This window comes from Coenobita brevimanus, chromosome 87, assembly GCF_032717465.1.
Source record: "Coenobita brevimanus isolate Jiangsu-jjx chromosome 87, ASM3271746v2, whole genome shotgun sequence".
NCBI classification, from domain to species: domain Eukaryota; kingdom Metazoa; phylum Arthropoda; class Malacostraca; order Decapoda; family Coenobitidae; genus Coenobita; species Coenobita brevimanus.
The window spans coordinates 20374504-20394825 of NC_137040.1; positions in this window are offsets into that span (position 1 = coordinate 20374504).

Here is a 20322-nt window from a genome sequence, read left to right on the forward strand (position 1 = left end):
TGAAAAATGGATAATTATGCTGCAAATCACTTGAAAGACAGCATCTACTGTAGTATTTTCAATGCTCATCTACACTTATTAATCATTATTAATGTTTTTAGTTTGGTCTTTCAAAAATATAAATAATAATGCATTACAATACCTTGCTCAAAGTACTTCTCAAACACCTTCTTTGTATTTGCTGCTACTCTCAGCTGGTTGAGACTCTGCTGCTTGAAGGGAGTGATTGTGTTGCCCACGGATCTCCACAAAACATGGAAAATCCTTGACCTTTTCAGGAGTCCTCTTGTGCACAATACTGATGGTCACATCCATGAACACCTTGCAACTGTAAAAATGCGTGGAAATTAAGAAGTTATACTAGGTTCATTCAGTTTCTGTATACGTAACTATATATGTAATTCCATTAGTGACTGTATACTATATATGTAATTCCATTAGTAATTGTATATTTCATTAGGATTTGTACCATATACTATATGCTTACCCTGTTGAAGTTTTCTTTAATCCTTTATGCTTTACACCATGATGACATATTAGTTTTTGGCGAAATAATTTTCTCTCGCCAACTGGGTACAATTTATAAGAATTAAAACAGTGCATATTTTTAATACAAAAAATTTCTTTCCACTGCTGGAATTCTTCTCTGCACTTCACGTTTGTTCTAAGTTTAATACAGTCTTGTTACTTTTCAATGTCAACATTTTTAAAGTCATCACTTTCTACGTCCAAGATTAAATCCATTGTTGTTGAAGTTCTTGGTTTTGGAGTAAGGGCTTGCGGCTTGGTGAAGTTTGCCTCAAGGTAGATGGATTATTGTTGTCTGAAGTTTGTATTCCACTTGTAGGTCACATCCCATCAGGTATCAACAACATTTTTATGTCATTAAACTGTTAATAATAACGTTTACAACTATACGATTTAGCCACATATGCGATCGAAATATATATTTTTAAAGTTGGTATTGACTTTGTGAGCAGGAATTAATAGCCACTGTGCAATATTACCAAATATGGCAGTCCATAAAAGCTAATATATTTCATGATGCATCTCATCTGAAAATAACAAAGTTGTTAAATTAGTGTTCAACAATTAACACATGTGTCTGACTAAAATAAATACATCATATAAGCCGTGAATTGCGCAAATTCAAAGTTAACTTTGAGACCGTAGCTGGCAATAATGTCTATGACGTCATCGTCTAGCTCCGCGCGCTTTGATTGGTTCTAATTTCTCCCTATGCATATACTCTTCCAGAGTTAGGAAAGATGCGCCCCGGCTTAAGGACTGTATTGATCGCATTGGCTCGTTTAATTTTATCACCAAGTTAGATCTCAAGAAAGGCTTCTGGCAAGTGTCTTTGACCGAACGGGCTAAGGAAGTCTCGTGTTTTGTGGCAGATGGACAAACATATCAGTGTAATGTGATGCCATATGGTATGAAAAACGCCCTGGCAATATTCCACTGATTAATGAACATGGTTGTCAGTGATCTGAAGCATTGTGTGGTATATTTGGATGATGCAGTAGTCTTTAGCAATGATTGGGAAAGTCACTTAAGAGAACTAGGTGTTTTGCTGTCCAGGCTTTCTGAGGCTCGCCTTGTAGTAAATTAAAAGAAGTGCGAGTTTGTTTGTGCACAAGTTCAATACCTTGATTATGTGGCTGGTCATGGTTGTGTACGCCCCCCTGACTCTAAGGTGGAGCCAATATAGAATTTTCAGGCACCACAAAACAGGCGTGAGCATTGGAGATTACTTGGAAGTATTGGTTACTACCGTCGTTTTTTGAAGAACTTTTTTTTTTTTTTTTTTTTTATGCGAGGAAGAAGGAACCAAAGGCCATGAGCCCGCAGTAACAGTTCCCTCCAAGAGAAAAACAAAATACAATAGAGAGCCAAATTCAAGATCCGATCATTTTGAGATGCCTGGACACACTGCGTTTGAAAGACTGGAGATCATAGGCAGGAGGAAATACAGACAGAGGGAGACAGTTCCAGAGCTGACCTGTTGCATGAATGAAAGACTGGGAGTAACGGTTAACTCTTGCATTAGAGAGTTGGACAGAAAAGGGATGAGAGTTTGCTGCCAGACGGGTGCTACGCGCCCGTCGTAGAGGTGGAGGAATGCAAGCAGACAGTTCAGAGGAGCAGTGACCATTAAAGTAGCGATAGAAAAGAGATAAAGATGCAACAGTGCGGCGAAGAGACAGAGGTTGAAGGGAGTCAGTAAGAGGAGGAGAGTTAGAGACGAAAAGCCTTTGACTCCACCCTATTGAGAAGAGCTGTATGTGGGGAGCCTCCCCACACATGAGAGTTGTACTCCACACAGGGGCGGATAAAACCCCTGTATAGAGTCAACAATTGTGCAGGGGTAAAGAAAGAGCGGAGTCGGCTTAGCACACCCAATCTCTTGGAAGCAGATTTTACAAGAGATGCAATATGATCTTTCCAAGATAAGTCCCGAGTAAATGAAACCCCAAGCATGTTCAAGGATGATGCAGGATTAATCTGAATATTATTAAACATTAGTGGGTATACCTGTGGAAGATTTTGTCGGGTTGATAGGTGTAAGAACTGAGTCTTAGAAGCATTAAAGACAACCATATTATTTTTACCCCAGTCAGAGATATGAGCCAAGTCAGACATTAGGTGTGCCATAGCCTCATCCCTTGTTTCTTGAAGTAACTGTTGAGATGGGCGTTGCGGGAACCGAATGGAAAGGTGAAGGGTGGAGTCATCAGCGTATGAGTGGATAGAGTTAGATGTACAGCTTAGAAGATCATTGATGAATAAAAGGAAGAGAGTTGGTGATAGGACAGAGCCCTGAGGAACACCACTGTTGATAGATCTAGGAGAAGAACGATGGCCGTCTACGACAGCAGCTATAGAACGACCAGAAAGGAAGCTAGCGATGAAGGTACAGATAGAAGGATAGAAACCGTAGGAGGGCAGTTTGGAAATTAAAGATTTATGCCAGACTCGATCGAAAGCCTTTGAGATGTCAAGTGCAATGGCAAAGCTTTCGCCAAAGTCCCGAAAGGAGGATGACCAGGAGTCTGAAAGGTAGGTGAGAAGATCGCCAGTGGAGCGTCCCTGACGGAACCCATACTGACGATCGGAAAGAAGGTTGTGATAGGAAAGATGCCTTAAAATTTTTTATTAAGAATTGACTCGAAAACTTTTGAAATACAGGACGTTAAAGCAATTGGACGATAGTTGGAGGGTTGGGAGTGGTCACCCTTCTTTGGGACTGGCTGAATGAGAGCAAACTTCCAGCAAGAAGGAAAGGTACAAGTTGACAGACAAAGGCGAAATAGTTTGCCTAGGCAGGGTGAAAGCACAGAAGCACAGTTTTTGAGAACAACAGGAGGGACCCCATCAGGCCCATATGCCTTGTTAGTACTGAGGCCAGTAATGGCAGAAAATACATCAACTGAAGAAATTTTAATGTCAGCCATGAGGAAGTCAGAGGGGGGAAGTGATGGAGGAACAGCACCGGAATCGTCTAAGGTGGAATTGGAGGAGAAAGTCTGTGCAAAGAGATCTGCTTTATCAGTAGAAGAAATAGCTACAGAACCATCAGAGTAGAAAAGAGGAGGGAAGGATGATGAGGTAAAGTTGTTAGAAAGATTTTTGGCAAGGTGCCAGAAGGAGCGGGAAGAATTCGAATTGGAGAGTTGAGAGCATTTAGTATGGATGAAATTATTTTTAGTAGAGCGAAGAACAGACTTAGCACGATTCCGGGCAGAAACGTAAAGATTATGTGATTCAGGGGTGGGTTGGCTCCGGTACCTTTTGTAGGCCTTCTCCTTGTTGCGGACAGCATTAGAACAAGCGTGATTAAACCAAGGCTTTCTTGCGTTAGTCAAAGGATATGAGAAAGGAATGTATGCTTCCATGCCCGAGAGAATAACCTCCGTAATGCGCAAGGCACACTCAGATGGCTCACGGCCATGGAAGCAATAATCATTCCAGGGAAAATCAAAGAAGTACTGCCTGAGGGCCTCCCAGTCCGCAGCTCCAAAATGCCAGAGACGACGTTTCTCTGGAGGGTCCGCAGGCCGTACTGGAGCGATAGGACAGGTTAAGGTAATAAGGTTGTGATCGGAGGAGCCCAACGGAGAGAAAAGATTAACAGAGTAAGCTGAAGGATTAGTTGCAACAGTAGTGGCCCTTGTCACTGAACTGCTTAAGAAAGATAGAAAATACGTCTGGACTGATGTGTGTCAGAATAGTTTTAATGCAGGCATGGAGGTCTTATGTAATTATCCAGTTATGGCTGCACCAAACTTTAATAAGTCAGGAGTTGTGTTAATGCACAACGATGATCATGGCATAGAGAATCCTGTTTATTTCAGTAAGAAGTTTTCTGTTCCTCAACGTAATTATTCTGTTATCAAAAAGGACCCGTTAGGCCTGGTCTTCACCCTGCAACACTTTTCTCAGTATATCCTTGCATTTGAACCTACTGTCATTGTATATACTGATCATCGTCCACTCAAATTTCTGAATAATTTAAGGATGAAGAATCAGCAAGTGACACGCTGGAGCTTGTTCCTTCAACAGTTTCATTTGGATGTTAAACATATCAAGGGTGTAGACAATATCATCGCTGATTGTCAGGTTCCTAAGAACAAATTTTCCTAAGGGAAAATTCTTTCTAAGGTGTGGGCGTGTTACGTGTGTAAGAATGTATATATACTTTTTTGTGAATATTGTGCATGTACAGTATGTACACTGTAGTGTATGAGTGTCACTGGGGGTGTATGTATGTGCGTCGATGCTGTGTACGCCAGCACTACGCACATGCACTCGCTCATGTTGTTGCCTGTTTAGTGCATACACATTTATAAAGGCTTAGTTAATTCTGTTTGCTCTCTCGACGCGGGTGTGACTAAAATTGTTTTTTAATATCATTGACTTTTGGTGGAGCTTAAACAGGCGACATATTTTTACTCACCAGTGATATTAATAAAGTTTGGAGTCTGAGGGAAAGATTAATTTGCCTAGCTCTTTTCTGTATATTTCTTGTCTGGCCTCCAGCTCCGTGTTGACAAGTGCACACGGCCAGAGGGTATATAAGGTGGAGAATTTTGAATGGAGAGAGAGTTTTTGTGGGATTGGCGTCGAGAGAGAGTGTTTGGACTGGAGGTCTGAAAGGGAGGAGAAGCAGTATTTTGTGTGTTGTATATATTTCTGAACATCTTTTCACTTCATATCAGCATCCAGTCATAAGTATTATTGTTACTGTATTATTATTATTACTATTATTATTATTATTATTTGAGGAAATTATAGAATGCAGTTTAGTTATCTTTTTTTGGATGATTTTGTTTCTTTTGTCTGGCAAGATTGTTCCCAGACTTTAGTGTAATACAGGGTATTATCAAATTGCTTGTTTTTGTTATTATTCTGTGTTTTATTATCTCACCGTAAATTTTTTTAATATTAGCTTGTATTATATTAGGTGTTTTTCATTGTATTTATTTTGTCTTTGCTAACATCAGCTAATTTTATTTGCTTTCAGACCTGTGTTGCGGGATTGGAGTTAGTGTCTTTTTTTTATTGTTTTTCATCACTTAACTATATGTTCAGTTCCCTTTTCACTTTGTTTTTCTCAGTTTTTACGCAGTCAGATTCAGTTATCTTGTATTGCCTATTCCAATCTCGTAACATATAAATTGGTGACCTCGCCAGGATAATACCCTGATATTTTGTTTATTACTGTCATTGTGTCATCATGGAGGGTAGAACTAATGATGTTACTGTGGCGCCCCTACATATTGTGAGTCAGCAGGATGCAGCTGACTTCAACTCAGGACCATCGGAGGATAAGGTTAGGAGGTTGCAGAGGCAGGAGTTAAGCTTACTTGTTCAAGCCCTTGATATTCAGAATGAGTCAGGTAATGCCTTCCCGTTAACTAACTTAATCTGCCACCGACTGTTTGGCACAGACCCATACGAAGTCCCAGGATCCTTGCAAGACCTTGAATTAGTTTCTAGATCAGTTCATTCATCTCATGATAGTTTAATTGAGGTCACTGTCATCCAGCAGAAAGAATCTGTTGATGCAGAGCAGGCTAAGTGCGATCATGAGAATAGGATGTTACAGCTTCAGCTGCAGCTTCAGAGGGAGAAGAAGGAGGAAAATGGTAAACTACAGGAGCACAAAATAAAACTGGAGCAGATGAAGCTTAGCTATGAAATGCGTATGAATTGCCCGAGTGCCCCAACCAATTTTCCCCATTCTTTTTCATAATTTAGAGCAGTTGACCCCACTAAATTAGCTCCACCATTCGATGACTGCTTAGTCCTTCAGTTCTTCGACCAATTTGAGAAGATTGCTGCAGATACCAAGTGGCACAGAGACAGCTGGTCATCTGAAGTTCAGACAGTTATCAAAGGTACTGTAAAGCGTTGAAGGCCTATGACAGTCTTAGCCACCAAGAATCACAGGATGATGAGGTACTAAAGAAAGCCATACTTCGCGCATATGTCCCGAAGCTTACAGGCAGCAATTTAGGAAATGTAGGAAGTGCCCTCATGAAACTTTCGTACATTTCAGTGGGCCGATAACTGATGCATTTAATCAATGGATGCGAAGTGAGGATGTTTCAGAACCTTATGTTAAGCTTAAGGAACCTGTTATCCTCGAGAAACTTCCTTCATAAGATTGATACAGATTTGAGAACTTGCCTTGCTGATAAGAATATTAAGAATGCTCCTGAAGCTGCAGTTTATGTAGATGATCATTTATTGTTTAAGAACTTGAATAAGGGTAAGGAAGTTCCTAGGAGTGTTCCTCAGAAGTGTTATCCCTCTCAGCTTCCCAAACAACCGTCTCAGAAGCCCAACTCCATAAATTACTCCACACCCAAACCTGATACACCTCACATTCCCCCCAAACCTACACGCCGCCCATTTACTTGTTCGTATAGCAAGAGGCCAGGTCACACTGTAGAAAGATGTTGGCAAAAGTCAGGTGTTGTGAAGCCAGTGAGCTTTGTTTCTCGTGGAGCTCGCGTGGTTACCCCTTCAGTTGGTTCCCCAGTTGTTAGTCAGGGAAAGTCTGATGTTTTACACCCTTCTAGGGTTGATGTTGTTCCAGAACGTGGGAAGAAGGAGGCCACAGTTGTGTGGGAGCCCACAGTTTCAGGAGGTGTGGTACAGGTGGTGACGAACTGTGTTGCCCCTGCTTCTTCATATGCCCCCTACCTGTATTCTGGTTCGGTGAAGGTGAATGGCGTGCAGCATCCGGTACGCATTCTTCGTGATGTTGCAGGAGGAGAGTTCGTTCTGATTAGGGGAGTAACAGGTGCAAAGACTGTGCTGCTAATTTCTTGTAAGGTTAAATGTCAGTCGTTTGATGGATTGGCACGATTGGGTGTTGTATATTATTTACCAGAGAGTGGTGTTGATTTAATATTTGGCAATGACCTAGTGAGAGGTGAGGAGATTACCACTCCAGTTTTGTCAGAGGTGCCAGTGCCCGAAGTTCCCTCGCAGGTTGGCCCCAATGATGCAGAGGCATTCCCAGTTTGTGTAGTGACTAGGTCCATGTCACGTGCAGAGTGGAGTCGACAGGAGAAGGTTGCTTGTAGTGTGCCCCGCGTTATCGTACCAGAGGCAACAGTTAGTCCTATGTCCGAGGACACGACACAATCGGACAATGAGATATCTATGGCAGATACATTTATGGGTTCTTTGGAAGATATTCCACCTGTTCCACTGGAGAAGGTGAACGTTGAGAAGTTAAAGGAAATTCAGTCTGGAGACCAGGATATTCTGAGGTTGAAGTTGTGTGCAGTGGATGATTTTGAGATGGAGAATGGTGGATGTTTTTATGTGAAAGATGAGATTTTGTGGAGACAGTGGAGATTTCCACATGTGAATGTAGTTGATGAGATGTGGCACTACCATCATATCATAGTACCTAATGCATGCAGGCAGGAGTTAATTGAACTGGCTCATTCTACTCCATTTGCAGGTCACATGGGTGTAAGGAAGACCATTGAAAGGCTGCATACAGCATTCTACTGGCCCCACATGGCAGCGGATATGGCTAACTTTGTCAAACATTGTCATACCTGTCAAGTAGTGGGTAGGCCGAATCAGTCTGTCCCTAAGGCCCCTCTTGTTCCCACTCCTGCCATTGATCCCCCTTCTTCCTTGGACCTTTGGCCCAACTTCTAGCAGTAATTCATATCTAATCACGATCATTGACCCCTCCACGAGGTAGGCTACCCTAAGGAAATAGCTCAACGTTCTATCAAGGCTAAGGCAGTGGTTAGAGTTTTGCTAGATTTCTGTACAATTTGGTTTGTCCCGGGAGGTTCAGTCAGATAGAGGGTCTAATTTCCTTTCCATCATCTTCCAGCAGTCATTAGCTCAACTTGGCATCACACACATCAAGAGCAGTACCCACCATCCAGAGACGCAAGGTGCCTTGGAGCATTACCACCAGACGCTTAAGAATATGCTCTGCAAGTACTGACTGGGACCGTGGTATGCCGTTCCTCCTGTTTGCTATGAGGGAAGTACCCCAGGAGAGTTTGGGTTTCTCTCCTAAGGAGCTCATGTTTGCCCATCGATTTTGGGGTCCCATGAGTTTTGTTAAGGAGACTTGGAGCAGCAACCTCGCTGAGAGCAAGAGCTTACTCTGTTATGTGCAGTACTTCAAGACCCGTATGAGTGAGACTGAAGCTGGCCAGGGAAAATCTCAAGCAGGCACAGGAAACCATAAAGATGTAGTACGATCGAAAGGCCAGGCTGAGGAAGTTCAAGGTCGGTGCCAAGGTTTTGGTGTTGCTGCCACTGCAGGGTCAGCCGCTAGCCACTAAGTTTAGTGGTCCTTACCCTGTAGTGTGGCGTATTAGAGATGCTGACTACCTGGTGGAGACCCTCAACAGAAGGAAGAAGCACCAGCTTTGCCATGTGAACATGTTGAGGCCGTACCATCGGGCACCAGATTCTCTGGCTCCCGTACACCTTGTCTCCGCCACTGCTGCTGCTGCTGAGGAGGGTGTTGATAGCGGCTTGTTTGAGGTGGACTGCGAGTTTCCAGATTGTAGCTGGGTAAAGAACGATGATGTGGAGTCCACTCTCAACTCCAAGTTAGCACATCTACCTCGGGACCAAGCATCTCAGTTGGTTGTCGTCTTGTCAACTTACAAGGAAGTATTCAGCAATGCCCCTGGGAAGACCGAATGGATTCAGCACAACATGGATGTGGGTGACGCTGTTCCTGTGAAGTTGGCCCCTTATCGATCAGTCCTCAGCGTGTTGGTGTGCTGCGTCAGGAGCTCATTAATATTTTGGACCTTGGGCTTATCTCCCCCTGTGTTAGTCCCTGGAGTTCCTCTGTGATGTTGCACCCTAAACAAGACGGCACCGCAAGATTTTACATAGACTACAGACGGGTGAACGCACTAACCAAGACTGATACGTACTCATTGCCCCAACTTGATGACTGCATTGATTGCATGGCTCATTTAGTTATATCACCAAGTTAGATTTCAAGAAAGCTTCTGGCAAGTGCCTTTGACTGAACGGGCTAAGGAAGTATCGTGTTTTGTGGCAGACGGACAAACATATCAGTGTAATGTGATGCCGTATGGTATGAAAAGTGCCCTGGCAACGTTCCAGCGGTTAATGAACATGGTTGTCAGTGGTATGAAGCATTGTGTGGTATACTTGGATGACGTAATAGTCTTTACCAATGATTGGGAAAGCCACTTAAGAGAACTAGGTGTTTTGCTGTCTAGGCTTTCTGAGGCTCGCCTTGTAGTAACTTTAAAGAAGTACGATTTTGTTTCTGCACAAGTTCAATACCTTGGATATGTGATTGGTCATGGTTGTGTATGTCCCCCTAACTCTAAGGTGGAGGCAATAATGAATTTTCAGGCACCAGAAAACAGGCGTGAGCTTTGGAGATTACTTGGAAGTATTGGTTACTACCGTCGTTTTTTGAAGAACTTTGCAACAGTAGTGGCCCTTATCACTGAACTGCTTAAGAAAGATAGAAAATACGTCTGGACTGATGTGTGTCAGAATAGTTTTAATGCAGACATGGAGGTCTTATGTAATTATCCAGTTATGGCTGCACCAAACTTTAATAAGACATTTAAACTTGTTTTAGATGCTAGTAATGAGGGTGCAGGAGCTATGTTGATGCATGACGATGATCATGGCAGAAAGCATCCTGTTTGTTATTTCGGTAAGAAGTTTTTTGTTCCTCAATGTAATTATTCTGTTATCAAAAAGGAACTGTTAGCCCTGATTCTCACCCTGCAGCACCTTTCTTTGTATATCCCTTCATTTGGACCTATTGTCATTGTATATACTGATCATCGCCCATTCAAATTTCTGAATAATTTGAAGATGAAGAATCAGCAAGTGACACGTTGGAGCTTGTTCTTTCAACAGTTTCATTTGGATGTTAGACATATCAAGGGTGTAGACAATATCATCGCTGATTGTTTGTCACGTTCCAAAGAACAAATTTTCCTAAAGGAAAATTCTTTCTTAGGTGTGGTCATGTTACGTGTGTATGAATGTATATATATTTTTGAGTATATTGTGCATGTATGTATAGTGCGTGGGTATTCCTGGCTGTGTGCGTATATGCATCGATGCTGTGTACACCAGCATCTACGCACATGCACTCGCTCATGTTGTTGCCTGTTTAGTGCAAACACATTTATAAAGGCTTAGTTAATTCTGTTTGCTCTCTCGACGTAGGTGTGACTAAAATTGTTTTTAATATCAGTGACTTTTGGTGGAGCTTAAACTGGCGACATAAATATTTTTACTCACCAGTGATATTCATAACGTTTGAAGTCTGAGGGAACGATTAATTTGCCTAGCTCTTTTCTGTATATTTCTTGTCTGGCCTCCAGCTGCGTGTTGACGTGTGCACACAGCCGGAAGGTAGATAAGGAGGAGAATTTTGAATGGAGAGTTTTTGTGGGAATGGCATCGAGAGAGGGAATGTTTGGACCGGAGGTCAGAGAGGGAGGAGAAGCAATATTTTGTGTGTTGTACATATTTCTGAACACATTTTCACTTCGTATCAGCATCGAATCATAAGTATTATTGTTACTGTATTATTATTATTATTATTACTAATATTATTATTATAATTGTTATTATTATTATTATTATTTAAGGCAACTAGAGAATGCGGTTATATATCTGCTTTTGTATGATTTTGTTTCTTTTGTCTGGCAAGATTGTTCCCAGACTTTAGTGTAATTATTCAAGGTTTTATCAGGTTGCTTCTTTTTCTCATTCGTTTGTGTTTTATTATCTCATAAATTTTGTAAATATTAGATTGTATTATATTAGGTATTATTCACTGAGTTTATTTTGCCCTTGCTAACATCAGCTAATTTTATTTACTTTCGGACCTGTGTTGCGGGATTGGAGTTAGTGTCTTTTGTTATTGTTTTTCATCACTTAACTATATGTTCAGTTCCCTTTTCACTTTGTTTTTCTCAATTCTTATGCAGTCAGATTCAGTTATACTATACTGCCTACTCCCATATCATAACATATAAATTGGCGACCTCGCCAGGATAATACCCTGATATTTTGTTTATTAACCCCTACACCGCGGGCATGTTTACCAATGTTTTGCGTGTCCCGCGGGGTTATTCGGGCTCCGACAGACTCTCAAAAAATATTTGCCAAAAATCAGTTATTAGTCCTAGAATATTAAAATTACATATGCTTATGGCACATACCTTCAGCTTTCTCCTGGAATGTTTGTTGAGTCTTCGTCGGTTACCATAGGACTTGTGGAGACCTCTGAAGTTGGGTAACGAAGTCTCCACTTTACACTTCCCGACAACCTGTAATATGATTACCACAGCCAGATATAAACACTATAAACACTACTCTATGATTTTCAAGTAGTTTTGGATCCATACTCCAAAAAAAACCACTGTGAAAGCAATGGAAATTACGAGCGCGTCTGATCGTCGCACTTGCGCTAGTTCGCTCTTGGTACTCTGTCATTTATTATTCATAAAACCCCTCACACTTTATATTTCTATTACTATATCACACTTATATACATCTGGAGTCTTTCTCCATAAGTTTCCTTCACTCGTATTAGTTTATTGTCACTGAAGTAATTCAATTTTTCATTCAGTAAAATACGTAGAGCCACGGATTCACTTTCATTGATATAGCATAAATTATTTGTACTCATATTCTTATATTACTAAATACTTACATTACTATTTACATTTTCTATTCTATTTTCAATATTTACCCTTCTGTTGTACTTACACTATGTTATTCACTGTCACTTTCAGTAAGATAAAACTATAATACACTGTTCAATCATATGTACTGAACATCCATTGCTTTCACCTGCAATTTACACATTATTTCCAAATTATTCTGCTTTCACACTTGCACTGTTAGAACTGCTTCTGGCTGTGGTAATCGAAGAAGCAGGTAACACAGAGGGGAACCTGGCACTCAGCGCACTGCCAAGAGGTGCATTTGTGCTCAGGTGTTCTTAGCTTACCTAATTGTTCTTACCTAACTGTATCTTTACAGGAATGAGTCAAGCTCGTACTGTCCCGTGTCTTAAACCATATTTATCGTACATATCCTTAAATTTGTGAATTGTTTTGGCACACACTATTTCACTCGGTAGTGCATTCCACTGATCAATTGCTCTGTTTGGGAAACTGAATTTCCTTACGTCTTTATCACCTCTCTTCTTATGAAGTTTTTTGCAGTGTCCTCTTGCTGATGCTTCTCCATATGTTAAGTAATCATTTATGTCTATTTTCTCCTTTCCTGATATGCACTTATATAGCATTATCATGTCACCTCTTTTCCTTCTCTCCTGTAGTGTTGGTAGATTCAGTTTATTTAGTCTTTCTTCGTAGCTTAGGTCCCTTAAGCTTGGTATCCATCTTGTAGCGGCCCTTTGAACTTTTTCAATCTTGTCTATGTGCTTTTTGTGATGAGGACTCCAGACTATTGATGCATATTCCAGGGTTGGTCTAATGAATGATGTTATTATCCTTCTTAGCATGTCTTCATTTATGTATGTGAATGCTATTCTCATATTTGCAAGCAGTGTATACATGTTCCGTACCTTCTCGCTGATGTGGTCAGCCGGAGATAGTCTGTTATTGATAATCACACCTATAGTCTCACCAATCTAAAACCAAGGTTTGGGTGGAGTCCAGCCGGGGATTTCCCTGCGTACAGCGATGCCTTGTTTCCTATACTCTGATTGGCTAGTGGCTGACCTGACACCGTTAGAGTTCGTCCGCTCACACTTCGCCACCTAGCCTGACATGACTTCACCCACTTCTGTGTGTGTGTGTGTGTGTGTGTGTGTGTGTGTGTGTGTGTGTTTGTGTGTGTGTGTTTTTTTTGTGTGTAAAGACAAACTAATTTAAGTTATAAATATAATTTAAGTTACCGGTATATATATAACAAAGTGAACAGTGGAAGCACGTGACAGAAGCTTAATCTCCCTCCAATGGATTAACTCCCAGTATGGGCCTGGATGTTGCCGCTCGTGAGTGTTTTAACTTATTTATTTCTATTAAGAAAATAGCGTATGTTCTACTGATTCCTTCAAATTATATTATAAACGTAATTGTTACATTACTTACCCAACTTAGAACTACCGTGAAAGTCGGTAAAAGTAACTACATTTTTTTCAGCACCACTGTAAAATATGTATGCCACGTTTCTTTATTGATGTACAAGAGCCATATGCATTACAAGTTTACCTTCCTTTGATATGCTAGAATACTTACGTTTATATTGTATTAGTATGTGTGTACCTATCTGTGATGCCTATTACATATATAACAGAATCTACTCATCGCTCGTTTAGGAAGTATGGCATGGCTGCACCCAGCGCCAGACCCCACCCAAACCTTGGTTTTAGATTGGTGAGACTATAGGTCTTTCTCTCTTTCTGATGTGTATAGGGTTTTATTTCCTAACTTATAATCCCAATCAGGTCTTTTTCCACTTTTACCAAACTTGATTACATGACACTTGTCCACATTGAATTCCATTTGCCATGTACTACTCCATTCATGAAGTTTATTTAATTCTTCTTGTAGCTCCCTACAAGAGTCTGTGCTAGTAATTCTCCTTTGTATTGTTGCATCATCTGCAAACATATTCAGATAGCTCTCATTTCCAGTGATACTGTTTATATCATTTATGTACACTAAAAACATGATTGGTGCCAGCACCGAACCCTGTGGTACTCCACTAGTCACTTCTTTCCATGATGAGTAGTTTCCTCTTAGTACTGTCCTCATTTCTCTTTTTATGAGAAAGTCTTGCATCCAACAAAACAGTTTGCCTCGAATTCCTCCTTGATGGTACAGCTTCCATAAAAGTCTTTGGTGTGGTACTGTGTCAAAAGCTTTCTTGAAATCTAAATAGATACTGTCCACCCATCCTTCCCTTTCCTGTATTGTGTTTGTTACTCTGTCATAGTAGCTCAACAAATTAGTAACACATGATTTTCCTTTTCTGAAACCAAACTGTCTTTCTGTTATCATACTGTGTTCTTCTAGATGATTTACCCAAGCTGTTCTTATAAGTTTTTCTAATACCTTGCTTACAACACTGGTCAGTGATACTGGTCGGTAATTGAGAGGATTTTGTCTATTTCCTTTCTTGAATAAAGGGACAATATTTGCTTTTTTCCAAATATCAGGTAGTTTCCCTTGACTCAAGGATTTCTTGAAAATTAAAAATAATGGTTTACTTAACTCCTTTGCACATTCTTGTAACACCCAACATGAAATTTCATCAGGACCACTTGCTTTTCCTCTGTCTAATCTACTTAACTCCTCCTGTATTACTTTTTCTGCTATTTGTATATCTGGTAGTATGTGTGGACATGCGTGTTCCACATAGTCCCTCGCAAAATTTTTTTCTTCTGTAAAAACTAATTGGAAATTCTTATTTTGTGCTTCACAAATATCTTTCTCTTGTGTATGAGTGATTCCCTCGTCCGTAATGGATTGTATTATATCTTTTACTTTGGTTTTGCTTCTGATATAGCTGTAAAACAGCTTTGGTTGATCACTACTTTTATTTAGTATATCCTCCTCAAACTGTTTTTGGGCTTCCCTCCTTATTCTTGTATAGTCGTTTCTTGCCTGTTTGTAATTATTATACGCCCTTTCACTATTGTGTCTTCTGTATCTATTCCACAACAAATCTCTTCTTTCTTTTGATTTTTTACATTCTGTATTGAACCATTTCTGTATTTTCTTATCTGCTTCTTTGTGCTGTGGGATGTACTTCTGGACTCCTATTTCATAAAATTCACACAAATTTTTATATACAGCATTTAAATCTTGTCCTCTAAGCTCATTTTCCCAATCAACTTCTAAGAAATACTTCTTTAGGTCTTGATGATTTCCCTTTTTATAGTTTAGGCTCTTTTTGTGACTGTCATTGCTGTTTACTATGTCATATGCTATCCTGAAGTTATAATTTAGTACTGCATGATCGCTTTTGCCGAGTGGAGGGTGATATATTAAACTGTCAATGTCATTTTCTTGCCTAGTAAATATTAGATCTAGCACCGAAGGTACATCAAGTCCTCTTTTTCTGGTGGTTTCCCTCACATGTTGCGTTAAGAAAAACTCTTGTACGAGATCCAGGAGCTTTTGGTCCCAACAGCTTTCTTGGCTATTTATATCTAGAGTATTCCAATTTATATTTGTATTGAAGTCCCCAGTTAGTATAATTCTTTCCGATTTCTCTTCCATTTTATGTAGCTAGGATCTTATACTCTGAATTGTACTCTCTGCCAGGTCCTCATATTCGTCTCTTTCCCATGTGTTTGATCTGGGTGGCATGTACAAATTGGCTACAATTACTTTACCTTCAGATGTGTCGATCTCTACTGCAATCAGTTCTACTTGTGATGGTATATCTAGGTTTATTTCCTTGACTTTTAGATTTTTCTTAGCTAATATTATAATTCCTCCTCCTTTTTTTAAATTTCTGTCTCTTCTCCATATATTGTATTCCTCTAAGTTTAGTATGTCATTGGATATCCTTGGTGTTAATTTTGTCTCAGTTAGGCATATTATTTGTGGTTCATTTTCTCTGACATAATCATTCATCTCTTATAGTAATTTAGATACCATTCCATCCACATTTGAGTACATCAACTTTATCATCTTGTTTATATACTTGCCATGACATGGTTCTACTAACTTCCTCCTTTTTCTTCCATCCTGTTTGTGTACCACTTTCGTACCTGCAATCCTATTACTTTGTAAAAAAATTTCTTCTCCTCTTCTGATCTTCCCTCATTTTTTGTTTTTGCTTCCTCCCTTTTCTCTTTCAGTAATTCCAGTTCGGCTTGTGTTAGGCATCTTTTTATCCATACATTTTTGAACTCCTCTTTTTCCATAAGATTCTTTGCATTTTTTAGTATCTCTTCCACAGTGTTTACACTCTGGAAAGTCACCTTTAGAGGTCTTGTCTTGCTTTTCTCGTATTTCCCTAACCTTTCGTGTTCCTCTGTCTTTACTACAGATTTCCTCTGATACTTCTTTCAGTAAGCTCATTACATTTGCCATCTCCTTTTTGTCTCTAGTGATCTTGTTTTTAATTTCTTCCTCTTCTATACCAGTGATTACTATTGATTTATTTATTTCTACTGAATCTCTGACTAACTTTGGATTGTTTTGGATTATTCTTTTCACTTCCTTTTTAATGCTTTTTTCCTCCACCCTTGTTTCTAAGTCTTTCTTTACTTTCACCATTTCAGCATATGTGGTTTCTACATCATTTTTGTAGCTTTGCACAGCTTCATTCACCTGTGTTATCTTCTCCTCAATATCACTGCTCTGGTCCATAAGACTGCTTGCTTGTCTAATTGTCTCTGTGTCATTTTTTAACTCTTCCATAACACTCTCGTGAGTGACTACTGTACTTCCCATTTCACTCACTTTTTTCCTAAGCGTACTCAATTCCACTGTTAGTTCACTGATGGTTGTGTCTTTCTTATTGGCCTTCCTTCCTAGTTTTTCTATCTCTTCCTTTTGTAAGTGCATTTGCTTCTTTATTTCATCCATTTCATTTTTGAAAGCCATTTCTAGTTTGTGTACACGTTCAACCAGTCTATTGTGAGTCTCCACTTCAACCAGTTCCTGGTAGAAATCATCATTTTGCTTTTTACTTTTATCCCTTTTCTTTTCCAAATTTGTTTTACTGAAGTATGTATCCATTTTGTAATACTAAATGAACAGAGTATGTACTTACAGAATATGTACGCTTTCCCCGTGTTGCTGTAGTATAAACAAACCCAGCTGACTCAACGCATCGTGGTTCTTTGTTCTGTTTGAACCATTCTTATTTAAACTTATTATTTCTTTTCCTTTTAATAATGAAAAATCATTTAGTCTAACCTGGTACAGAGCTTGACTCATTCAAAGATACTTATTTAGGTAATGCCTCTGGCCGTGTTGGTCTGGTATGGAGCGCCGGTAACGGACGTCTACCTTCGACGATGCCCTGTGTGTGCGGCGGGTGGTATGTGCACATACCCGACACCTGCGAATCGCAGCCTTCCTTTTCCCTGTGGCATGCATAAGCTCAAGTCTGTGCCGATCTATATACGCCCTCTGCTCAAGTCGGTCGGGAAGTGTTACTGGATGGCGCCTTGGAGTTGCTGCTGTCACCTACCATATCTTTCCAGCAGCTGCTGGACACAAGTCCCGGCAAACAACCTCAAGGAGAAGGACTTGGGTGGCTTGACCTTCATCTTGTACAGGATGAAGGCGTTCAGCATCGTCATATCTATGAGATGCAGAAAAACTTTCCTGTACCACCTAGTATTCTTCCTGAGGCAGTCGATCTCACCAATCATCATGTCCGACTTGTCCACCAGCCGCATGTTGATATTATAGTCCAACACAGCATCAGGTTTCATCACAGGTTCGCCTGTCCTACAGTCGACCATCCCACTGTCTGTCATCTCCCCCTTATGTACGGTGGTGAGCATGTGCACGACCCTCTTGTCATGCCACCGTATTGCCAGCATCTTCTCAGACTTGCGTAGGTGCACGTCTCCTCGCTGCAAGGTTCCTGCCTCTGGGAATTTGGGGAAGTGGGCACGATTACTTTTCACAGTGCCGCAGGAGCCAATGCCGTGCTCAGAAAGGTATTTGGCAAGTTTCGGTGCTGTATAGTAGTTGTCTGTATACAGCACATGATTCCCACCAAAATACTTTTCTAGGAGCACTTTCACTACACAGCCTGAGAAGCCAAGGGGCTGTGTTTTATCCAGATCGACAGTGCTGGCTGAATATATGATGAAGTCAAGGATGTACCCAGTCTTACAGTCGCACCGTACGAAGAACTTAATTCCAAAGCGATGGTGTTTGCTTGGAATGTACTGAACAAACCGAAGACGTCCTCTGAACAAAACCAAGGATTCGTCAATGACAACCTTCTGAAAGGGGTGGAAGAATGACATAAACTTATCCTTCATTCTGCTCAGAATCTCCCGGATCTTCCAGAGTGGGTCGGTTTGGGAAGGTACATCGTTGTCGGCAAAGTGCAGGTTTCCCATGATGTTCCGGAAGCGATCTCTGGCCATGTACTTATTGAAGGTGGGTGAGGGTAGTAAGGGGTCCATGGACCAGTATTCTTCCAACTCATGCTTCTTGGAGTGTGGCATGAGAAGCATGAGGGCAAAGAACACATACAGCTCCTGCACTCCCAGCATGGACCACTGTTGCATCTTGGCTGCGCCTGTACCACTTGCAGCACGTTGTGATTCATACCTGTTGGTCTTATCACATATGTGCTGCATGACTTCGTCATCTAGGAAGGCCAAAAGGTAGTCCACACACTCAGCATTTTCGTCAATAGTGAAGGCAGGCTGAACTCCTGAGGAGCTCTCATCAAATAATAAATTTTCAGGCACAAAATCTGACCCTTCTGTCCACGCGAAGGCGTCCAGGATTCCCTGTCATGGCGGTGTAGGGCGGGTGGTGGTGGTGGTGGTGGTGGAGGTTGGCTGTGAGGCAGATTTATCTCGGTCAAGGTCACTCGCACTGACCCTAGGTTGCCGTACAGCACTAGCAGCCCTTACCCTACTAGCTACACTACTTTTCACTCTCCTTGATTTACCTCTACCTCTACGGCCTGCCTTCACTGTTGATGCTGGTGGTGACTCCGACGACGAAGACTCCGGAGATAACTCAGCCGACGATGATGAAGAAATGAGTGAAGTGGGGCTTGGGGAACGGGGAGGTGAATGCACTCATGACTCATGGCGGGCTGGGTCATGTGGGGGCATTGTTCTGGGGCTAACATGCCGCCTTTTCACTCCCTTCCCAAATTCCTGGCCTTGCTGAATTAAAGGCTCCTTTCCCTTGGAGCTAGAGACTACTTCCGACACTGAAGCACTCGTTGTAGCAGTTTCTGGCACGATAACCTCACCCGGCTCATCACACGATTCACCCGAATCGTCAAAATCACTGTCCATCATCACCATGGACAATTCTGCCAGTTCACGTGCCACTGCAGAGTCACTAATGCCTTTCCTGCTTCCCTCACAACTTTTCTTAGGGGTAGAGGTCAGGGGGCCCTTTGCAATGGGCGCAGAAGCGGCAGGAATGGTGGGGCGCGAGTGCGACATTGTTTCACTACAGCAGAGGACAAGGAACTAAATGCCGCTGCTCATCTGAGAAGGGAAGGGTTGACATTGACACTTAGGCTGACTTCTGCTAACTTTCATGCTAATTTTTTATAGGTAGAAAATCTCGGCAATACATAAAGAAATAGGTAGTTCCAGGTGAATGTAAATGTCACTTAGGCTTCTCCCTTCCTTTCTGATATATATTTTTATTACAGACATCGATTACAAGGCATAATTCAAAGGGGAAATTACCGTGGTAATGTAGCGAATGAATGCACGTGAGGTGTTGTCAGGTGATAATTAGCCAATTCCTGGTGTATAACACTATCACTTACCTGTTTTCTTTTTGGTATATATTATTTTGTATAAGTATAGGGCATAGGGCTTATTTCAATGGATGAAATCTGTGGAAAAATCCGGGGGAAAGTTGCGTAGTGCAGCGCGGCGTGGGAGGTGAGAGGACAGGGTAATGGAGGGCAGGTAGGGAGGGGAGTCACGAAGGGGGTAAAATCGCTAAATTATCAACAATGGATGGGAGTACAGATGAGATTTGGAGTGCTGACTAGTGTTGGACATTGGCAGTACTGATAGATGATACAAGCCACCACTTGAGAGCCTGGGATAATTCAAAATAACACAGAATA